The sequence below is a fragment of the Dendropsophus ebraccatus genome, chromosome 4 (assembly GCF_027789765.1).
Source record: "Dendropsophus ebraccatus isolate aDenEbr1 chromosome 4, aDenEbr1.pat, whole genome shotgun sequence".
In the NCBI taxonomy this organism is placed as follows: Eukaryota; Metazoa; Chordata; class Amphibia; order Anura; family Hylidae; genus Dendropsophus; species Dendropsophus ebraccatus.
In genome coordinates this window covers 8,775,163-8,792,161 of record NC_091457.1, presented here as the reverse complement: position 1 = coordinate 8,792,161, position 16,999 = coordinate 8,775,163, and the positions used below count along the sequence as shown (strand labels likewise).

The 16,999-nt window shown below is 45.3% G+C and overlaps 1 protein-coding gene and 1 long non-coding RNA gene across 5 annotated transcripts in view; one reads left to right on the top strand and one right to left on the bottom strand.

The window, feature by feature from the left end:
- The window catches only part of NELL1 (neural EGFL like 1), a 445,407-nt gene that overhangs the window by 123,101 nt on the left and 305,307 nt on the right, over positions 1-16,999 (bottom strand). The window lies entirely within an intron of this gene.
- Positions 12,116-14,653, top strand: LOC138789418 (uncharacterized). The gene is made up of 3 exons (XR_011362716.1): positions 12,116-12,195; positions 12,607-12,901; positions 14,535-14,653. It is a non-coding gene; the product is annotated as an uncharacterized lncRNA (long non-coding RNA).

Below are 16,999 nucleotides of genomic sequence, written 5' to 3'. Positions count from 1 at the left end.
TGATAATGTAATGTACAATGTGCAGCCACCATTTTGGATCGGGTTCGTACAAACTTTTCCAAAAATTTGATTCACTCTTGAACCAAACTTTTCCCAAAATTTGTTTGGGATGTTCGTTTTAGCCATAAATCATACCCCCTGGGGTGATGACCGTGAATCTAAAGCACTGAAACCCTACAGCCGCATTCTCTCCGCGTCCCTGACCGCTGCAAAGATCTAATACTTTACAAACAAATGGGGAATTTTTGCAACTCAATTTCAGGCGACCTCCACAGACTCACAATAAAGGTAGAGACGCTCGGCGGAATATACGAGCTGATATGTATGGATTTTTCCTTCACGTACAGTAAATGTGTATTGAACCGGGCTTCATAGCTCATCCCAGAGCCGGCGTTATGAGGAGTCGCTGTAGTAATGCTATGTGCGGAGCAGGGAGTCTATTACCATGTAATGCGGCTCCTCACACCGGTGACAAATGGCCTCCTCTAGTAATTCAGCACCTCAGATGCCCCATGCCGGAGGAGTCGCCGATGGGAAAGGAGAGATGGATGCGCCCCCGGTAGGGTACATAGGCCTTCAGATGGGGAGAAATAGAGGCACCTATGAAGTAATAGTTACAGAATCCACAGAACGACACCAGCGAGGGGGGAACATGGTGCAAGGATCAACATGGATTCTCCACCTGTACCATCAGAGCTCCCCGGGAGGGTCAGACATGGCGTCTATCCTGGAACATTGACATTCCACCATGAAGAGAACGGAGAGGAAGGTTACGTGGTCACGTTCACACATCTTTTATTTAAGACTTTTTGCATTATAGCATTTTTTGCTCCTATTTTATTGTGTTTTTAGAGGTTTTTTTTAAGGCAGCAGCAAAGGCCAGAGCCCCAAGAACGGCTGTTTTGGTGCCAAAATATGGACGTATCTTGTTATGTGAATAACAGAGAGTCTATGGCAAATCATTCTATGGGCATGACAATTACTTTATGACCGTAAAATATGGGATATATACAATCTACATAAAGTAAGGGAAGTATTCTATATGTATAAAATATACATAAAATATAATACATATAAAAAAGAAAATATGGGATGTATAAAATCTAAATAAATATATAAAAAAAATAATATATAATAAAAAATAAAATATGGAATATATAGAATCTATATAAAATTATACAATATGGGGTATAGAAAGATACATAAAAGATGAGAGATACAAAATGTACATGCAATATGGGATAAACAAACGAAAAAGAAGATATTTAAGGTATAAAAAAGAGAAAATATAGGAAGTAATAATTATATTAGGTTATTTATGGGGGAGGGGGGTCATTATTCTATAGTGAAAAATGGTAAATACTTCCTAGATGCCTGAGCAAAGAGAAAGAAAGACATAGAGGAGTCACCAGGAGAGAAGAGTCCCTGACATAGAGGAGTCACCAGGAGAGAGAAGTCCCTGGGATAGAGCAGTCACCAGGAGAGAGGAGTCACCAGGAGAGAAGAGTCCCTGACATAGAGGAGTCACCAGGAGAGAAGAGTCACCAGGAGAGAAGAGTCCCTGACATAGAGGAGTCACCAGGAGAGAGAAGTCCCTGGGATAGAGCAGTCACCAGGAGAGAAGAGTCCCTGGCATAGAGCAGTCACCAGGAGAGAAGAGTCCCTGACATAGAGGAGTCACCAGGAGAGAAGAGTCCCTGACATAGAGGAGTTACCAGGAGAGAGGAGTCCCTGACATAGAGGAGTTACCAGGAGAGAGGAGTCCCTGACATAGAAGAGTCACCAGGAGAGAAGAGTCCCTGACATAGAAGAGTCACCAGGAGAGAGGAGTCCCTGACATAGAGGAGTCACCAGGAGAGAGGAGTCCCTGACATAGAGGAGTCACCAGGAGAGAGGAGTCCCTGACATAGAGGAGTCACCAGGAGAGAGGAGTCCCTGGCATAAAGGAGTCACCAGGAGAGAGGAGTCCCTGACATAGAGGAGTCACCAGGAGAGAGGAGTCCCTGACATAGAGGAGTCACCAGGAGAGAAGAGTCCCTGGCATAGAGGAGTCACCAGGAAAGAGGAGTCCCTGACATAGAGGAGTCACCAGGAGAGAGGAGTCCCTGACATAGAGGAGTCACCAGGAGAGAGGAGTCCCTGACATAGAGGAGTCACCAGGAGAGAAGAGTCCCTGGCATAGAGGAGTCACCAGGAGAGAGGAGGCCCAGACAAAGTTACATCTGTGATATCCTAGATCCTTTATCTAGGGGGCAGTATAACAGCAGAGCTCTTGAAAAACCTCCTCCAAAGTATTGTATAAATAAGGGGGGGGGGGCAAGGAGAAGAGTGAGTGCCACTTGGAGAAAAGATGAAGAAGGGGGCCAGTGGTGCTGCATTTGTATGTGTGTGACTGCCTGTGTGTGTCTGTCTGTCTCTGTGTGCATCTGCCTATGTATGTGTCTGCCTGTGTGCAAAAAATCTGCCAGGTGAGTAGAGGGGTATGTTAGAGAGACAGGAGTGCTGCAATGTGGTTCTATTTTACAGGTGGAGCAGCATGTATTGGTGCAGTGTGATGTTGGGTTATAGAGGTGGAGTAGTATGTATTGGTGCAGTGTGATGTTGGGTTATACAGGTGAAGTACTATGTATTGGTGCAGTATGATGTTGGGTTATACAGGTGTAGTATGTATTGGTGCAGTGTAGTGTTGGGTTATGCAGGTGGAGTTGTATGTATTGGTGCAGTGTAGTGTTGGGTTATGCAGGTGGAGTTGTATGTATTGGTGCAGTGTAGTGTTGGGTTATACAGGTGGAGTTGTATGTATTGGTGCAGTATGATGTTGGGTTATACAGGTGGAGTAGTATGTATTAGTGCAGTGTAGTGTTGGGTTATACAGGTGGTGGAGTAGTATGTATTGGTGCAGTATGATGTTGGGTTATACAGATGGAGTAGTATGTATTGGTGCAGTATGATGTTGGGTTATACAGGTGGAGTAGTATTTATTGGTGCAGTATGATGTTGGGTTATACAGGTGGAGTAGTATGTATTGGTGCAGTATGATGTTGGGTTATACAGGTGGAGTAGTATGTATTGGTGCAGTATGATGTTGGGTTATACAGGCAATGTATTTATTTATTTTTTTCCTGCACTGAGCGACCTTCAAGCATGTTCGACCAAACCTGCAGCATTTGATTAGTGGCAGCTGCTGAAGTTGGATGCTGCCCTAGGGAGTCCTGGGGGTTCAACCATCCAAATATCCATAGGATGGTGGTGGTCTCTGGAGGGCCATGACCCTATAACTAGTGATGAGACGCCGTGCCTGGATAAACACTGAAGACCCCTCATACAACTGATCATCGATCCCACCGAGCATACGCTGGAGATGCCATAAAGCGTCTGCACCTGCAGAACCCCATTAAGTTCCTGTAACGTGATGTGATTCATGGCTGCCAGCCTCTCAGCCCCTCCATGAGAAGTCTGGAATCCCTACAGAATAATATTTCCTCCATTCCCACCGCCTGTCATGACTCTCAGTGAACAGAGACGCGTCTCCCGGAAAAATAAACCGATAATTACGGTGATGGAGGCGCCGCGATCATGTGACTGCGGAGCGTGTAAAAGTTAATTTACGGCTGAACCTGATTATAGCTGCCACGACGCTTCCAGATCAAAGCCTCAAAGTTCAGCGTAAAACAGATGTGGACAAAACCAGGATGGAAAGTGGAGCTATATAAATGTTAATGAGGAGTCACCGGGGCCGCGATAAATGGATGGTGAAAATTAAACAGATTAAAACATTGACAAAGCTTTTACTTTGGCGGCAGAGAGGGAGCCGGGCTGCAGGAAAGCAATACCCTCTCTCTCTTCACGCTGCAAGATCGATTCTGCTCAGCAGCTATTAAGCTGGAACGCATCGATTGCGGCAGATCTATAATCCTCCGTCTACTCGGACTTCACTTGTTTGTTGATTCCGGAGCTCTGTCTGTTAATGTAATTAGTCGTCTTCCAAATTACAAAGGTAAATATCCTGCACCTGGACCGCCCGGGACAACAAAGGCTGGGAGGGTCCTGGAGGCGGGGACTGGGATCAGAAAAGCAAGGTCTAGGGTTTGGTCAATACACTGCGCCATTCTTTCCAAAAAAAAAAAAAAAATTAACAAAATTTGTCTCTATCAATAGTCCAGGCGATTTTAAGAAACTTTGTAATTGGTTTTATTAGCCGAAAAATGAATTTTTATCATGAAAAACAGTTTAAAGCTCTCCCCCCTGTCTTCTTTGTTTTCTATGGAGAGGGGAGGGGTGGAGGGAGATGAGGCACCAAAACAGGACAACAAAGAGTTAATTTACAGCCACATCACCGGCTATCTCCTCTGAAGTCAGCACTGACCTCTCTGACCTCTGAATAGCAGCTTTCACACAGGTCCCGCTGTGTAATCCTTTGTTCTCTGCTCTCTGCTGGCGACTAATCTCCCTCCTCCCCTCTCCATAGGTTACACAGGGAACGACTGATGTAAAAGAGTCGAGATTTCCTGATAATGAGCAGTGAATGAGATAGGAGGGAAGGGGGGGCCTGGGGAAAGTCTTTGTGAATGCAGATAATGACATATTTGCCTAATAAACCCCATTACAAAGTTTCTTAAAATCCCCTGGACTATTGATTTCTGCAAAAAAAAAAAAAAAAAAAAATGACAGAGGAGTATGTGCTGTACTGTCCTGCGATTGGCTAGAGAAATAAGAAAAAAAAAGTACCTGTGTGTAGGGATCTCCCTACTAGATATATGGATCCCTAGACAATATAGCATTATCCTGTTATATAGAACATGATCAGATTACCCTGTAATATAGAGGAGATCTACATGTAAAGTACACAGGAAAATGAAGAATGGATCAGACGCAGATTATTATTATTATTTTTTTCAGATTTTTTGGGGTGCTTGTATTGTGATCTTTCAGCATTTTCCACCATCTCAGACTATGTCATTATAGCTGAAGGCCATTTATTACCACCCGGGCGCTCTTTACCCTTCCTCCGGCCTCCCCTGGAATTAGTCTCCAAATCAGCAGACCATTTGGGGATTTTTAAGTAACGGAACGATATGGACTCTTAAATGCTCCTAATATCCGAGCAAAACAGGAGGGATGAATGACAGCGGCTTCATAAGCTTCAGAGTGCAGGGAGGCAGTGATCACCATGGACCTCATACACCGCCACACTCTAATGACCTCACACACTGTATTACTGCCAGCACTTAGGTGGTGGCCCATGTGCCGCTTACATTATGGAAACGGTGACAGCGCCGACTGATAACAAGACTCCAAAAATATTCCTATAGTCATAGATCCTGCGCAGCATCAGCCACATCCAGAAGGAATCTACATAAACCATTCAGTCACTGTGTACATTACATTATATTACTTATCCTGTATTATACCCCAGAGCTGCACTCACTATTCTGCTGGTGGGGTCACTGTGTACATACATTATATTACTGATCCTGAGTTACATCCTGTATTATACCCCAGAGCTGCACTCACTATTCTGCTGGTGGGGTCACTGTGTACATACTTTACATTACTGATCCTGAGTTACATCCTGTATTATACTCCAGAGCTGCACTCACTATTCTGCTGGTGGGGTCACTGTGTAATACATTACTGATCCTGAGTTACATCCTGTATTATACTCCAGAGCTGCACTCACTATTCTGCTGGTGGGGTCACTGTGTACATACTTTACATTACTGATCCTGAGTTACATCCTGTATTATACTCCAGAGCTGCACTCACTATTCTGCTGGTGGGGTCACTGTCTAATACATTACTGATCCTGAGTTACATCCTGTATTATACTCCAGAGCTGCGCTCACTATTCTGCTGGTGGGGTCACTGTGTACATACATTATATTACTGATCCTGAGTTACATCCTGTATTATACTCCAAAGCTGCACTCACTATTCTGCTGGTGGGGTCACTGTGTACATACATTACATTACTGATCCTGAGTTACATCCTGTATTATACTCCAGAGCTGCACTCACTATTCTGCTGGTGGGGTCACTGTGTACATACATTATATTACTGATCCTGAGTTACATCCTGTATTATACTCCAGAGCTGCACTCACTATTCTGCTGGTGGGGTCACTGTGTACATACATTACTGATCCTGAATTACATCCTGTATTATACTCCAGAGCTGCACTCACTATTCTGCTGGTGAGGTCACTGTGTACATACATTACATTACTGATCCTGAGTTACATCCTGTATTATACCTCAGAGCTGCACTCACTATTCTGCTGGTGGGGTCACTGTGTACATACATTACTGATCCTGAGTTACATGCGGCATTATACTCACACAGGAGATACAGTATACGCTGATAAGGTAAGAAATTCTCTCTCCATCTTTGATTCCCAGTCCTCATACACTATCTATGCGGCCGCCGCGTTTCAGGTCATTGCTTCCCCGTTTCCTACAGTATTTTCTATTAATACGGTATCATAGGTTAATATTTATGAGCCGGCTCCTTCCATTGCTGATGGCCGCGTCTCGGAGTAAAGTGCTGTGTAGGTTATTACCTATGTCCGCGCTTCCTAAGATGGATGAGCTAAAGTATCCCTGATCTCATCTCCCCATAGCTGGTTAACCGACCATCAAGACCCGGAGAGTGAAACGACCTGTCGCCAAGGCAGAGTTATTGCCCGGTGTCAGGGGCTCCGTGATGAGCCGGCCCCCAGATGACAGGGACAGAAAAAGGAAGAAACCTTCATGTATTCAAAATGAGAAGACGTTACCAATCGCCACAAATATTTCATTGAAATTCAGTACTTTGTAACAAGGAGGACCTTAAAGGGGTAAAACATTCAAATCAACGGGTGTCAGAAAGTTATACAGATCTGTAATTAACTTCTATTGAAAAATCTCCAGTCTTCCAGTATTTATCAGCTGCTGTATGTCCTGCAGGAAGTGGTGTATTCTCTCCAGTCTGACACAGTGCTCTCTGCTGCCACCTCTGTCCATGTCAGGAACTGTCCAGAGCAGCATCAAATTCCCATAGAAAACCTCTCCTGCTCTGGACAGTTCCTGACATGAACAGTTCCTGGCAGCAGAGAGCAGTGTCAGATTGGAGAGAATACACCACTTCCTGCAGGGCATACAGCAGCTGATAAGTACTGGAAGGCTGGAGTTTTTTTTCAATAAAAGTAATTTACAAATTTGTATAACTTTCTGACACTGGTTAATTCAAAAATATAATTTTTTTTAACTATTTAAAAGGGGACACAGAAGAGATATTTAAGATATGTAGTACACCTTATAAAACTGACCCTAGGGGCACAACTGCACCCACTGAAGAATAAAGTGCCAGTCAGGGGCTGAATGATAGGCCCACATATATACTCCTCCTCCTGCATGCAAGTAATAGCCCAAATGACTTGGTGGCTCACCAATGGACTCCAATACCAGGGGCTGGCTCGCCAAAGGATTACACTACCAGGGGCTGGCTCGCCAAAGGATTACACTACCAGGGGCTGGCTCGCCAAAGGATTACACTATCAGGGGCTGGCTCGCCAAAGGATTACACTACCAGGCGCTGGCTCGGCAAAGGATTACACTACCAGGGGCTGGCTCGTCAAAGGATTACACTACCAGGGGCTGGCTCGCCAAAGGATTACACTACCAGGGGCTGGCTCGCGAAAGGATTACACTACCAGTGTCTGGCTAGCCAAATGATTACACTACAAGAGGCTGGCTCGCCAAAGGATTACACTACCAGGGGCTGGCTCGCCAAAGGATTACACTACCAGGCGCTGGCTCGCCAAAGGATTACACTACCAGGGGCTGGATCGACAAGCTACCAGGGGCTGGCTCGCCAAAGGACTCCACTACGAGGGGCTGGCTTCCAGAACTACCAGGGGCTGGCTCGTCAAAGGTCTCCACTACCAGGAACTGGCTCATCAAAGGATTCCACTACCAGGGGCTGGCTCGCCAAAGGACTCCACTACCAGGGGCTGGCTCGCCAAAGGATTCCACTACCAGGGGCTGGCTCGCCAAAGGATTCCACTACCAGGGGCTGGCTCGCCAAAGGATTACACTACCAGGGGCTGGAAAGACAGGCAAGTAGTAACTGCAAGGGACAGAAAATTGCAGTCATAGCTGTTGCATTGGCTGATCTCTCGATGATCATGCATAGACCTTACCCATCTTAGGCTCTGTTCACACCACCATCATGGCTTCTGTTATAATGGAAATCATGCCGGACCCATTGACTGACACACCAGTGATGTCCTTTTACTTCTTGTCAAATCTGAATGAACTACTCAAGGAGTCTCTAATGATAGTATGCACAGTGCCACTGCCAGACCCGGTGAGCTTCTATAAAATGTTGCTATATTCCTCCTATGACCACATGACCACATAACAGCCCACAGATACCACGTGACCTAGAGATGCAGAAGTATGGCACAATAGGCTTTGGACCTGAGATTTACGGCATTGCTGTAAAGCAAGTATTCTTGCCATTGACTTTGTTCATACATTGAGCGGCTACTGTGGATATATATCAAGTATCGATATAACTTATAATGATACATCTTATCCCGACCCTGACACGAGACTGATGGGTGAGGAGGCTGGTGATGGAGAAGAGCAATATATATCATGTATCAATATCACTTATAATGATACATCTGACACGAGACTGACGGGTGAGGAGGCCGGAGAGAAGAAGAGCAATATATCATGTATCGATATTACTTATAATGATACATCTGACATGAGACTGACGGGTGAGGAGGCCGGAGAGGAGAAGAGCAATATATCATGTATCGATATCACTTATAATGATACATCTGACATGAGACTGACGGGTGAGGAGGCCGGAGAGGAAAAGAGCAATATATTATGTATCGATATCATTTATAATGATACATCTGATCCCAACTATGACATGAGACTGACGGGTGAGGAGGCCGAAGAGGAGAAGAGGATTGTTCTGCTCCATAATCCATGAAAAGACCATTGTGCAGCCGTCTCCTCCGAGACCTCCTGTCATCTCCCGGCACATGAAGCAGATGGACTATGATGGCTATGAGCACATGATGAGAATGAATCGGTCAGACGCCGCGCTCCATGCATAACGCCCTGTGTCAGTCGCTGAGGCATGACCACCACCGCTCCGGCCCTTGTGCGCCCCACCAGCCCTCTCCAGGCGCCCCGCCATGAGCTGTAAATAAATCTGACCTGCTTATATTCCCACTTCCAGGCAGATCAATAACTAATTTTACAGTCATGGTGGCTGGAAGGGACATTAACCCGGCCGCCAGAGCCCAATGTTCTCCCGCATTCCCCTGGATTCAAAGTTACTTCCATTTAACCGCTGGAATCTTAAAGGGATGGAAACTTTTTAAAATTCCCCTTTTGTTTTAACGTTAAAGTCCAATTTTCCTCTCCAGCATTGAGTTGTTGTTTCCCCCCCCCCCTTTTATGAATATTTTGTAATAGTTAGATGTGGAGATACTTATTAAATTGCTTTTATTGCTTTTTTTTAAGGTTTTTCTATTTTTTATTTGCAGTGATTCCTGGAGTCCTCGGGGACTTGGAGAAGAAGCGTTTTATTGCAGTTTATCACGCTGTGGCGGCCTAGGAGTAATAAGATAGAAGGCCGGAGGGCAATGACTGGCCCACAGCTGCCTCCTCACCACTCCGGGTGCACCGGGTGATGAAGGGGACCCCGATCTGGGTGACATGATGGGGGATAGAGGGGACCCCCCCCTGGGTGACGTGATGGGTGATAGAAGGGACCCCCACCTGGGTGACGTGATGGGTGATAGAAGGGACCCCCACCTGGGTGACATGATGGGTGATAGAAGGGACCCCCGCCTGCGTGACATGATGGGTGAAAGAGGAGACCCCCACCTAGGAGACATGATGGGTGATAGAGGGGACCCCCACCTAGAAGACATGATGGGTGATAGAGGGGACCCCCACCTGGGAGACATGATGGGTGATAGAGTGGACCCCCACCTGGGTGACATGATAGGTGATGACGGCCGGGGGGAGAGTGATCAGTGATCTCAGCAGATGGGGTACTGTCACACACACAGAAATCGCTTAAGGCCCCTTTCACACAGAGCAAGAGGCGCGGAATTGCCGCCAGCCTCCGTGTCATACTCACAGTCTATAGGAGGCTCGCGCGCCGCATCACTCAGCGTCTCTCAGCGCTGAAGAATGACATTGAGGCTGGCGGCATGGCCGCCTTTCTTGCTCTGTGTGAACGTGGCCTAAGGACTCGTTTGGCGAATGACAAGCGATGATTTTTTTCTTTTAAACAAGAGACATTTAGAGAAGATAAATAGGAAAAGTCATTGATTTCACTCTTTTTCATACAGTAATATACAGCGATCCCTGTGACCGACCAAACTTCATGCGGTTACACTACAAAAGACTGGAGATAGATAGATAGATAGATAGATAGATAGATAGATAGATAGATAGATAGATAGATAGGAGATAGATAGATAGATAGATAGATAGGAGATAGATAGATAGAGAGATAGATAGATAGATAGATAGATAGATAGATAGGTAGATAGGAGATAGATAGGAGATAGATAGATAGATAGATAGATAGATAGGGGATAGATAGATAGATAGATAGATAGATATACAGATAGATAGATAGATAGATAGATAGATAGATAGGAGATAGATAGGAGATAGATAGGAAGATAGATAGATAGATAGATAGATAGATAGATAGATAGATAGATAGATAGATAGATAGATAGGAGATAGATAGGAGATAAATAGATAGATAGATAGGAGATAGATAGGAGATAGATGATAGATAGATAGATAGATAGATAGATAGGAGATGGATAGATAGATAGATAGATAGATAGATAGATAGATAGATAGATAGATAGATAGATAGATAGATAGGAGATAGATAGGAGATAGATAGATAGGAGATAGATAGGAGATAGATAGATAGATAGATAGATAGATAGATAGATAGGAGATAGATAGATAGATAGGAGATAGATAGGAGATAGATAGATAGATAGATAGATAGATAGATAGATAGATAGATAGATAGATAGATAGATAGAACTATATAGAGCACCACCACCGCTGTGTATAGTATCAGGTGCCAGCCGTTTTGTATTTTTGCACTAATGATGGAATAAACGTTCAATATTTTTTTCACTTCAACAAGTGTGCTGCGGAGTATTTCTCAGTAGATAGATAGATAGATAGGGTACCTGGTGGTCTATGGCAGTGAAGGGGTTAGCAGTAATAAGGTGTTGGCCCCTCCTTATTTTGGGGGCTTCATGTTGGGGCCAATATAGTAATCAGCCGCCAATAGTAACAGGATCAGCGCTGCCCCTTATACAGAGATGACCCCTTTAAACTCCTAACGCTCCATTACTGCCGCCCTCCACCACGGACAGCATTACCGCTCTGTTTACTCTGCTGCCGCTTGGCGCTCGGTTACATTGAATTATAATAGCCATAAATAAATTACCGCCATAATCTGTGACCCCTGGAGACGCAGCCATTAGCCGGGTTAAGCGATGTCCTGTGATTTCCTAATGCCTTCCCTCTTATAAGTCACCTTCCCATAAATCTTCCTTACCCCCACCCCCCGCGCACCATCTGGACCATAGTTCATCATAACTATATGGCGGATATTACTGCAATTATCCACCGCGCCGGCAATAGACAAATTTATTGTTTGGTCTCCGCAATAAACATGGGATCAATGTGTCCACGGATAAATTACTGAGGGGAGATTAATGGGGACGGGTATGGATAGTCACAGGCTGGGAGCCATCACACTGGCAATGACAGCAACTTAAAGGGCAACTCCGTCTCCACCCAAAGTGAGTGATAAGCAGCTAACCTGCCAGAGGCTTGTAAAGAGACTGTCAGTAGGGTTATGGTGTCCTATCTCAGGGTGGCATAAAGTAGTGACAGAGAAGCTGGTACAGAGACCTCCTCCTGAATAACATGGACAGTAAGTAGTCCTCTCCATTATGTGCATGAGCCCAGTTGTCCTGGATATTCATGAGAAGCAGCTGCTGATTGGCAGTTATCTATCCATGCTGTGTATAGACAGTTAACTGTCAATCAGCAGCTGAAGGGCAGGGGTAGGGGTGTGGCAATAATCCTATTCTCCTGCATATTAGGAGAATGGCTGAACAGAATGATGTAAGTAATACAACGATCTATTAAACACTTCTGTCACTAGTTTATACTGCTCTCATTTAAGGTGGAAGAAACCTAGTGACAGATTAAGCTTTTGATTGGTGGTTCAGACCATGCTGTGACTTCCTGCTGTGGTAGGGGCAGAGGGAGCTCCCATATAGTGATATATAAGATAAAGCTATTGGCTGGGGCAGATTGTCCATCCTATGCCAGGCTTGTAGTTTATGCATAGTAGTGTGTGGATGATGATAAGTAGTGATTATTCCAGCTATACTCCCTCTCTCTCTGCCCCGCCAGCAGGGGGCACCAGAATTTATTCAGATGTAGAGGAGATAGCTATGTGACATTACTCCCATCGCTCCTTTCAGTTATTTCATTACAATAATTTCTCGATCCGATCCTCCTCTATTTCAGGGTAATGAGTCGGAGGCTTCGTCTGAGTGGGAACGTACCGCCTGTTTGTGCCATTAGCAGACATCTGGGTCAATGGTTTCCACTGTGCGCTCAGCGCTCGGCGGCAGAACATCTATGGTGTTAATCATCTCATTCCTGGTTACACAAACTTTGGGAACTAAACTCCAGGAAACCATTTTGTAGCTGAATTGTGAGCGTCGCCTCCTTCCAGATGACAGCGGGTGCGGCAGCCATCTCTGATGTATCTCAGTGCGTCCCGAGCGCCCCCCACCTACACACAGGCAGCGTATCTATGGTAGGACCCAGAATGGTGGCTCACAGTGAAGGCTCAGCGTGTCAGACGAGGACACGGTCCTCAGATAATGATCTGTGTCAGCGCTCGGGGAGGCCGGGCCCATAGAGAGCACTGTGATAGACAAGGGAAGGACCCCCACCCCACCAACCACCACATGATCTATATAGGAATAGAAATAACTTAGGAAACAGATGAGTAAGATGTTAGTATTTTATATCACTCAATCAATCAGACTGCGGACTAGACCCCCGAGGCCCCTGACCAGACCCCTAAATTGTTAAACTACAGACCTAACTCTTAAAGTGTGAGATCACAGACTCCTAAATGTTCAGGCCTTAGGCCCAACCCCTATACTATCAGACCCCAGGCCCAACCCCTACATTATCAGACCCCAGGCCCAATCCCTAATTTATCAGACCCCAGACTAAACCCCTAAATTATAGGACACCAGACCAAACCCCAAAATTATCAGACTCCAGACCAGACCCCTAAACTATCAGCCCCCAGACCAGACCCCTAAACTATCAGCCCCCAGACCAAACCCCTAAACTATCAGACCCCAGACCAAACCCCTAAACTATCAGACCCCAGACCTCTAAATTATCAGACCCCAGACCCAATAACTAATTTATCAGACTCCAGACCAAACCCCTAAATATCAGACCCCAGACCAAACCCCTAAATTATAGGACACCAGACCCCAGACCAAACCCCTAAATTATAGGACACCAGACCCCAGAACAAACCCCTAAATTATCAGACCCCAGACCAAATCGCTAAATTATCAGACCCCAGACCAAACCCCTAAATTATCAGACCCCAGACCAAACCCCAAAATTATCAGACTCCAGACCAGACCCCTAAACTATCAGAACCTAGACAAAAGCCATTAAACTATCAGACCCCAGACCAAACCCCTAAACTATCAGACCCCAGACTCCTAAATTATCAGACCCCAGACCCAATCCCTAATTTATCAGACCCCAGACCAAACCCCTAAATATCAGACCCCAGACCAAACCCCTAAATTATAGGACACCAGAACCCAGACCAAACCCCTAAATATCAGACCCCAGACCAAACCCCTAAATTATAGGACACCAGAACCCAGACCAAACCCCTAAATATCAGACCCCAGACCAAACCCCTAAATTATAGGACACCAGAACCCAGACCAAACCCCTAAATTATCAGACCCCAGACCAAACCCCTAAATTATCAGACCCCAGACCAAACCCCTAAACTATCAGCCCCCAGACCAAACCCCTAAACCATCAGCCCCCAGAACAAACCCCTAAATTATCAGACCCCAGACTTCTAAATTATAGGACACCAGACCCCTAAATTATCAGCCCCCAGACCAAATCCCTAAATTATCAGCCCCCAGAGCAGACACCTAAATTATCAGCCCCCAGACCAGACCCCAGAGCAGACCCCAAACCCCTAAATGTTCAGACCCCAGAGCAGACTGTGTGATTACCTCTTCTCCTATAGCTTCCTGCTCTCCGCAGTCATAGATAACAACCAGATCTTTCTTCCACCATTCCGCACACTTCATAATAAAATATTTCTCTTTTTATTCCCCTTGTCTAATCTTTCATTCACATGTGATTTGCATCTCGGCCAAACAAAGTTGCTTCACCCTCTGCATAGAAAGCATCTCCGGAAATATCTTGGAGGAGACTCCTCTGGAGCGTAAAGGTCAGAGACCGAGCCGGAGACCGCGAGACGGAGATCAGAAAGGAGTTTTAATAACAGAGAATAAAATAAAAAAATGGACAAAAAAAAAAAATCAATATTTTCTTTATTATATAGAAGGAAAGAAAATTCTGGGGTCAAAGTAATAAGATTTGGAGAATAAGTAAAAATGGGGATGTCAAGTACCTGCCACCTCTGTCCATGTCAGGAACTGTCCAGAGCATGGGAATTTACTGCTACTCTGGACAGTTCCTGACATGGACAGAGGTGGCAGCAGAGAGCACTGTGTCAGACTGGAGAGAATACACCACTTCCTGCAGGACATACAGCAGCTGATAAGTACTGGAAGACTGGAGATTTTTAAATAGAATAAATCTACAAATCTATAAAAGGTGGCAGCACTATGAATGTTATAGCGCCCTCTAGTTCACCATTAATAGGAACTACGCTCAAACATGGAGGAAATACATCACTTCATGTTCCTTAGGAGACAAGGCGGCAAGGAAAAAAGATGACGCAAGTCCTGATTGGCGGACTAGCATCACATGGTGCCAATAATGAGCAAACCAGGTAGCAGTATAAAGGATGCAATGCCGCCCTATTCTTCATCAATAATGGGGACACTATCCCTTTAAGAATTGCGCTGATATAACTCATCTCCAGGCACGGCGGCTACAGAATCCACTAAACAGACTTTTATTTTGAATTCAATGGAAATCTTGATACACTTCCTTGCCAGGCGGCTCTCCTCTCCCCTCCTCCACTTTATCACCAGCCATTGTGGCCATGAAGCTATTAGCACTGGACACGCCGCTGCCAATGTAGATCCAGCGATATGAAAAGCTGGGAGTCATCCAGGAGCGGGGCAGTCATACCGCCAGATCCCACCATCACTCATCACACAAAACGCCACTAAATTAAGTGTCCGTTCTGCCTATTGTCCGCAGATCATCAGCCGCTGGCAGACAACGGAGGGCGAAGCATCGCGCTCATAATGTAATAATTACATGTATCAGGGAAGCGACACAGTCACCTCGGATGATATAAAGAATAAGGAGCCATGTTCAGGGCGCTTAAAAATCTCCATTCTTCCAGTACTTATCAGCTGATGTATGTCCTGCAGGAAGTGGTGTATTCTTTCCAGTCTGACACAGTGCTCTCTGCTGCCACCTCTGTCCATGTCAGGAACTGTCCAGAGCAGCAGCAAATCCCCATAGAAAACCTCTCCTGCTCTGGACAGTTCCTGACATGGACAGAGGTGGCAGCAGAGAGCACAGTGTCAGACTGGAAAGAATACACCACTTCCTGCAGGACATACAGCAGCTGATAAGTACTGGAAGAGTGGGGGGGATTGATTAGTTTTACAGCCATAGGTAATATGCTGCATCCAACTTTTCCAGAAGCCAGAAGTCAAGTGCCAAACGTTCAGGTGCGGATAAATGTTACCGAAACTGAAGATCAGCGAGTTCGCTCAACACTAGTAAGAACAAGATGGAGCAACAAACATGGAATTAAAGGGGTATTCCACTCAGACATAACTTGTGATATGTTGCTGCCCATGGTAAGACAAACAATTCCTTCCATACTTCTTATTAGCTATTCAGTCTCCTTCCCCCTGTTCTCAGCTGCTGCTTTCCGCTAAAAACACAAAGATCTGTAAGATCTGTGGAATACCCCTTTAAGAAGTCCTAGGATTCCTAAAGTACAGGATATTTTGGAGAAACCCCCTTAGAGCCATCAGAATAGCATTTAGAAGACTATCCTATCGGTGGGCTCGGCTTTGCGTCCCTCTTATCTTGCACATGTTTTCTTTATATGAAGAGACTCGGTCACCGCAGACGTCACCCATGAATAGCTCCGCACTGATGATATCTCCGTGGCCGTTTCTCCAGCAAGACGATAATAACTTCTTTCACATCTTACTCATGAAAGGCGCCAAAAAGGAGTCCTCTGCTCAGAGCTGAGAGAGGTGAAAGAGAGCGTCTCTCTCCCTGGAGGAACCATCCTGTCCCATTGATTTTAATAGACACCGTGTAATGCCTTATTTTCCCTGTGGCGGCGCTGCAGAGAAACACGACTCCTACTGCCAAGATCTATCATACATTGCAGTAGGGATTTTCCCTTTAAAAAGGTACTATGATATCCCGGTCAGTCACTGGTAATCGCTTAGCCAGTTACGTGACGTTACAGCGGGAAGAGCTGCAGGACACCAGCGGCTGTCAATGGGACCCAGGAGTAGCATGACAAGGAACAAGGTTAGGTAAGTATACCTTCCTTAAAGGGGTAGTTCAGAAAAAAAAAAATCTTTCTAATGAGCTGGTGTAGAAAGTACCAGAGATACTTCTATATAAAAATCTCCAGTCTTCCAGTACTTATCAGCTGCTGTATATCCTGCAGGAA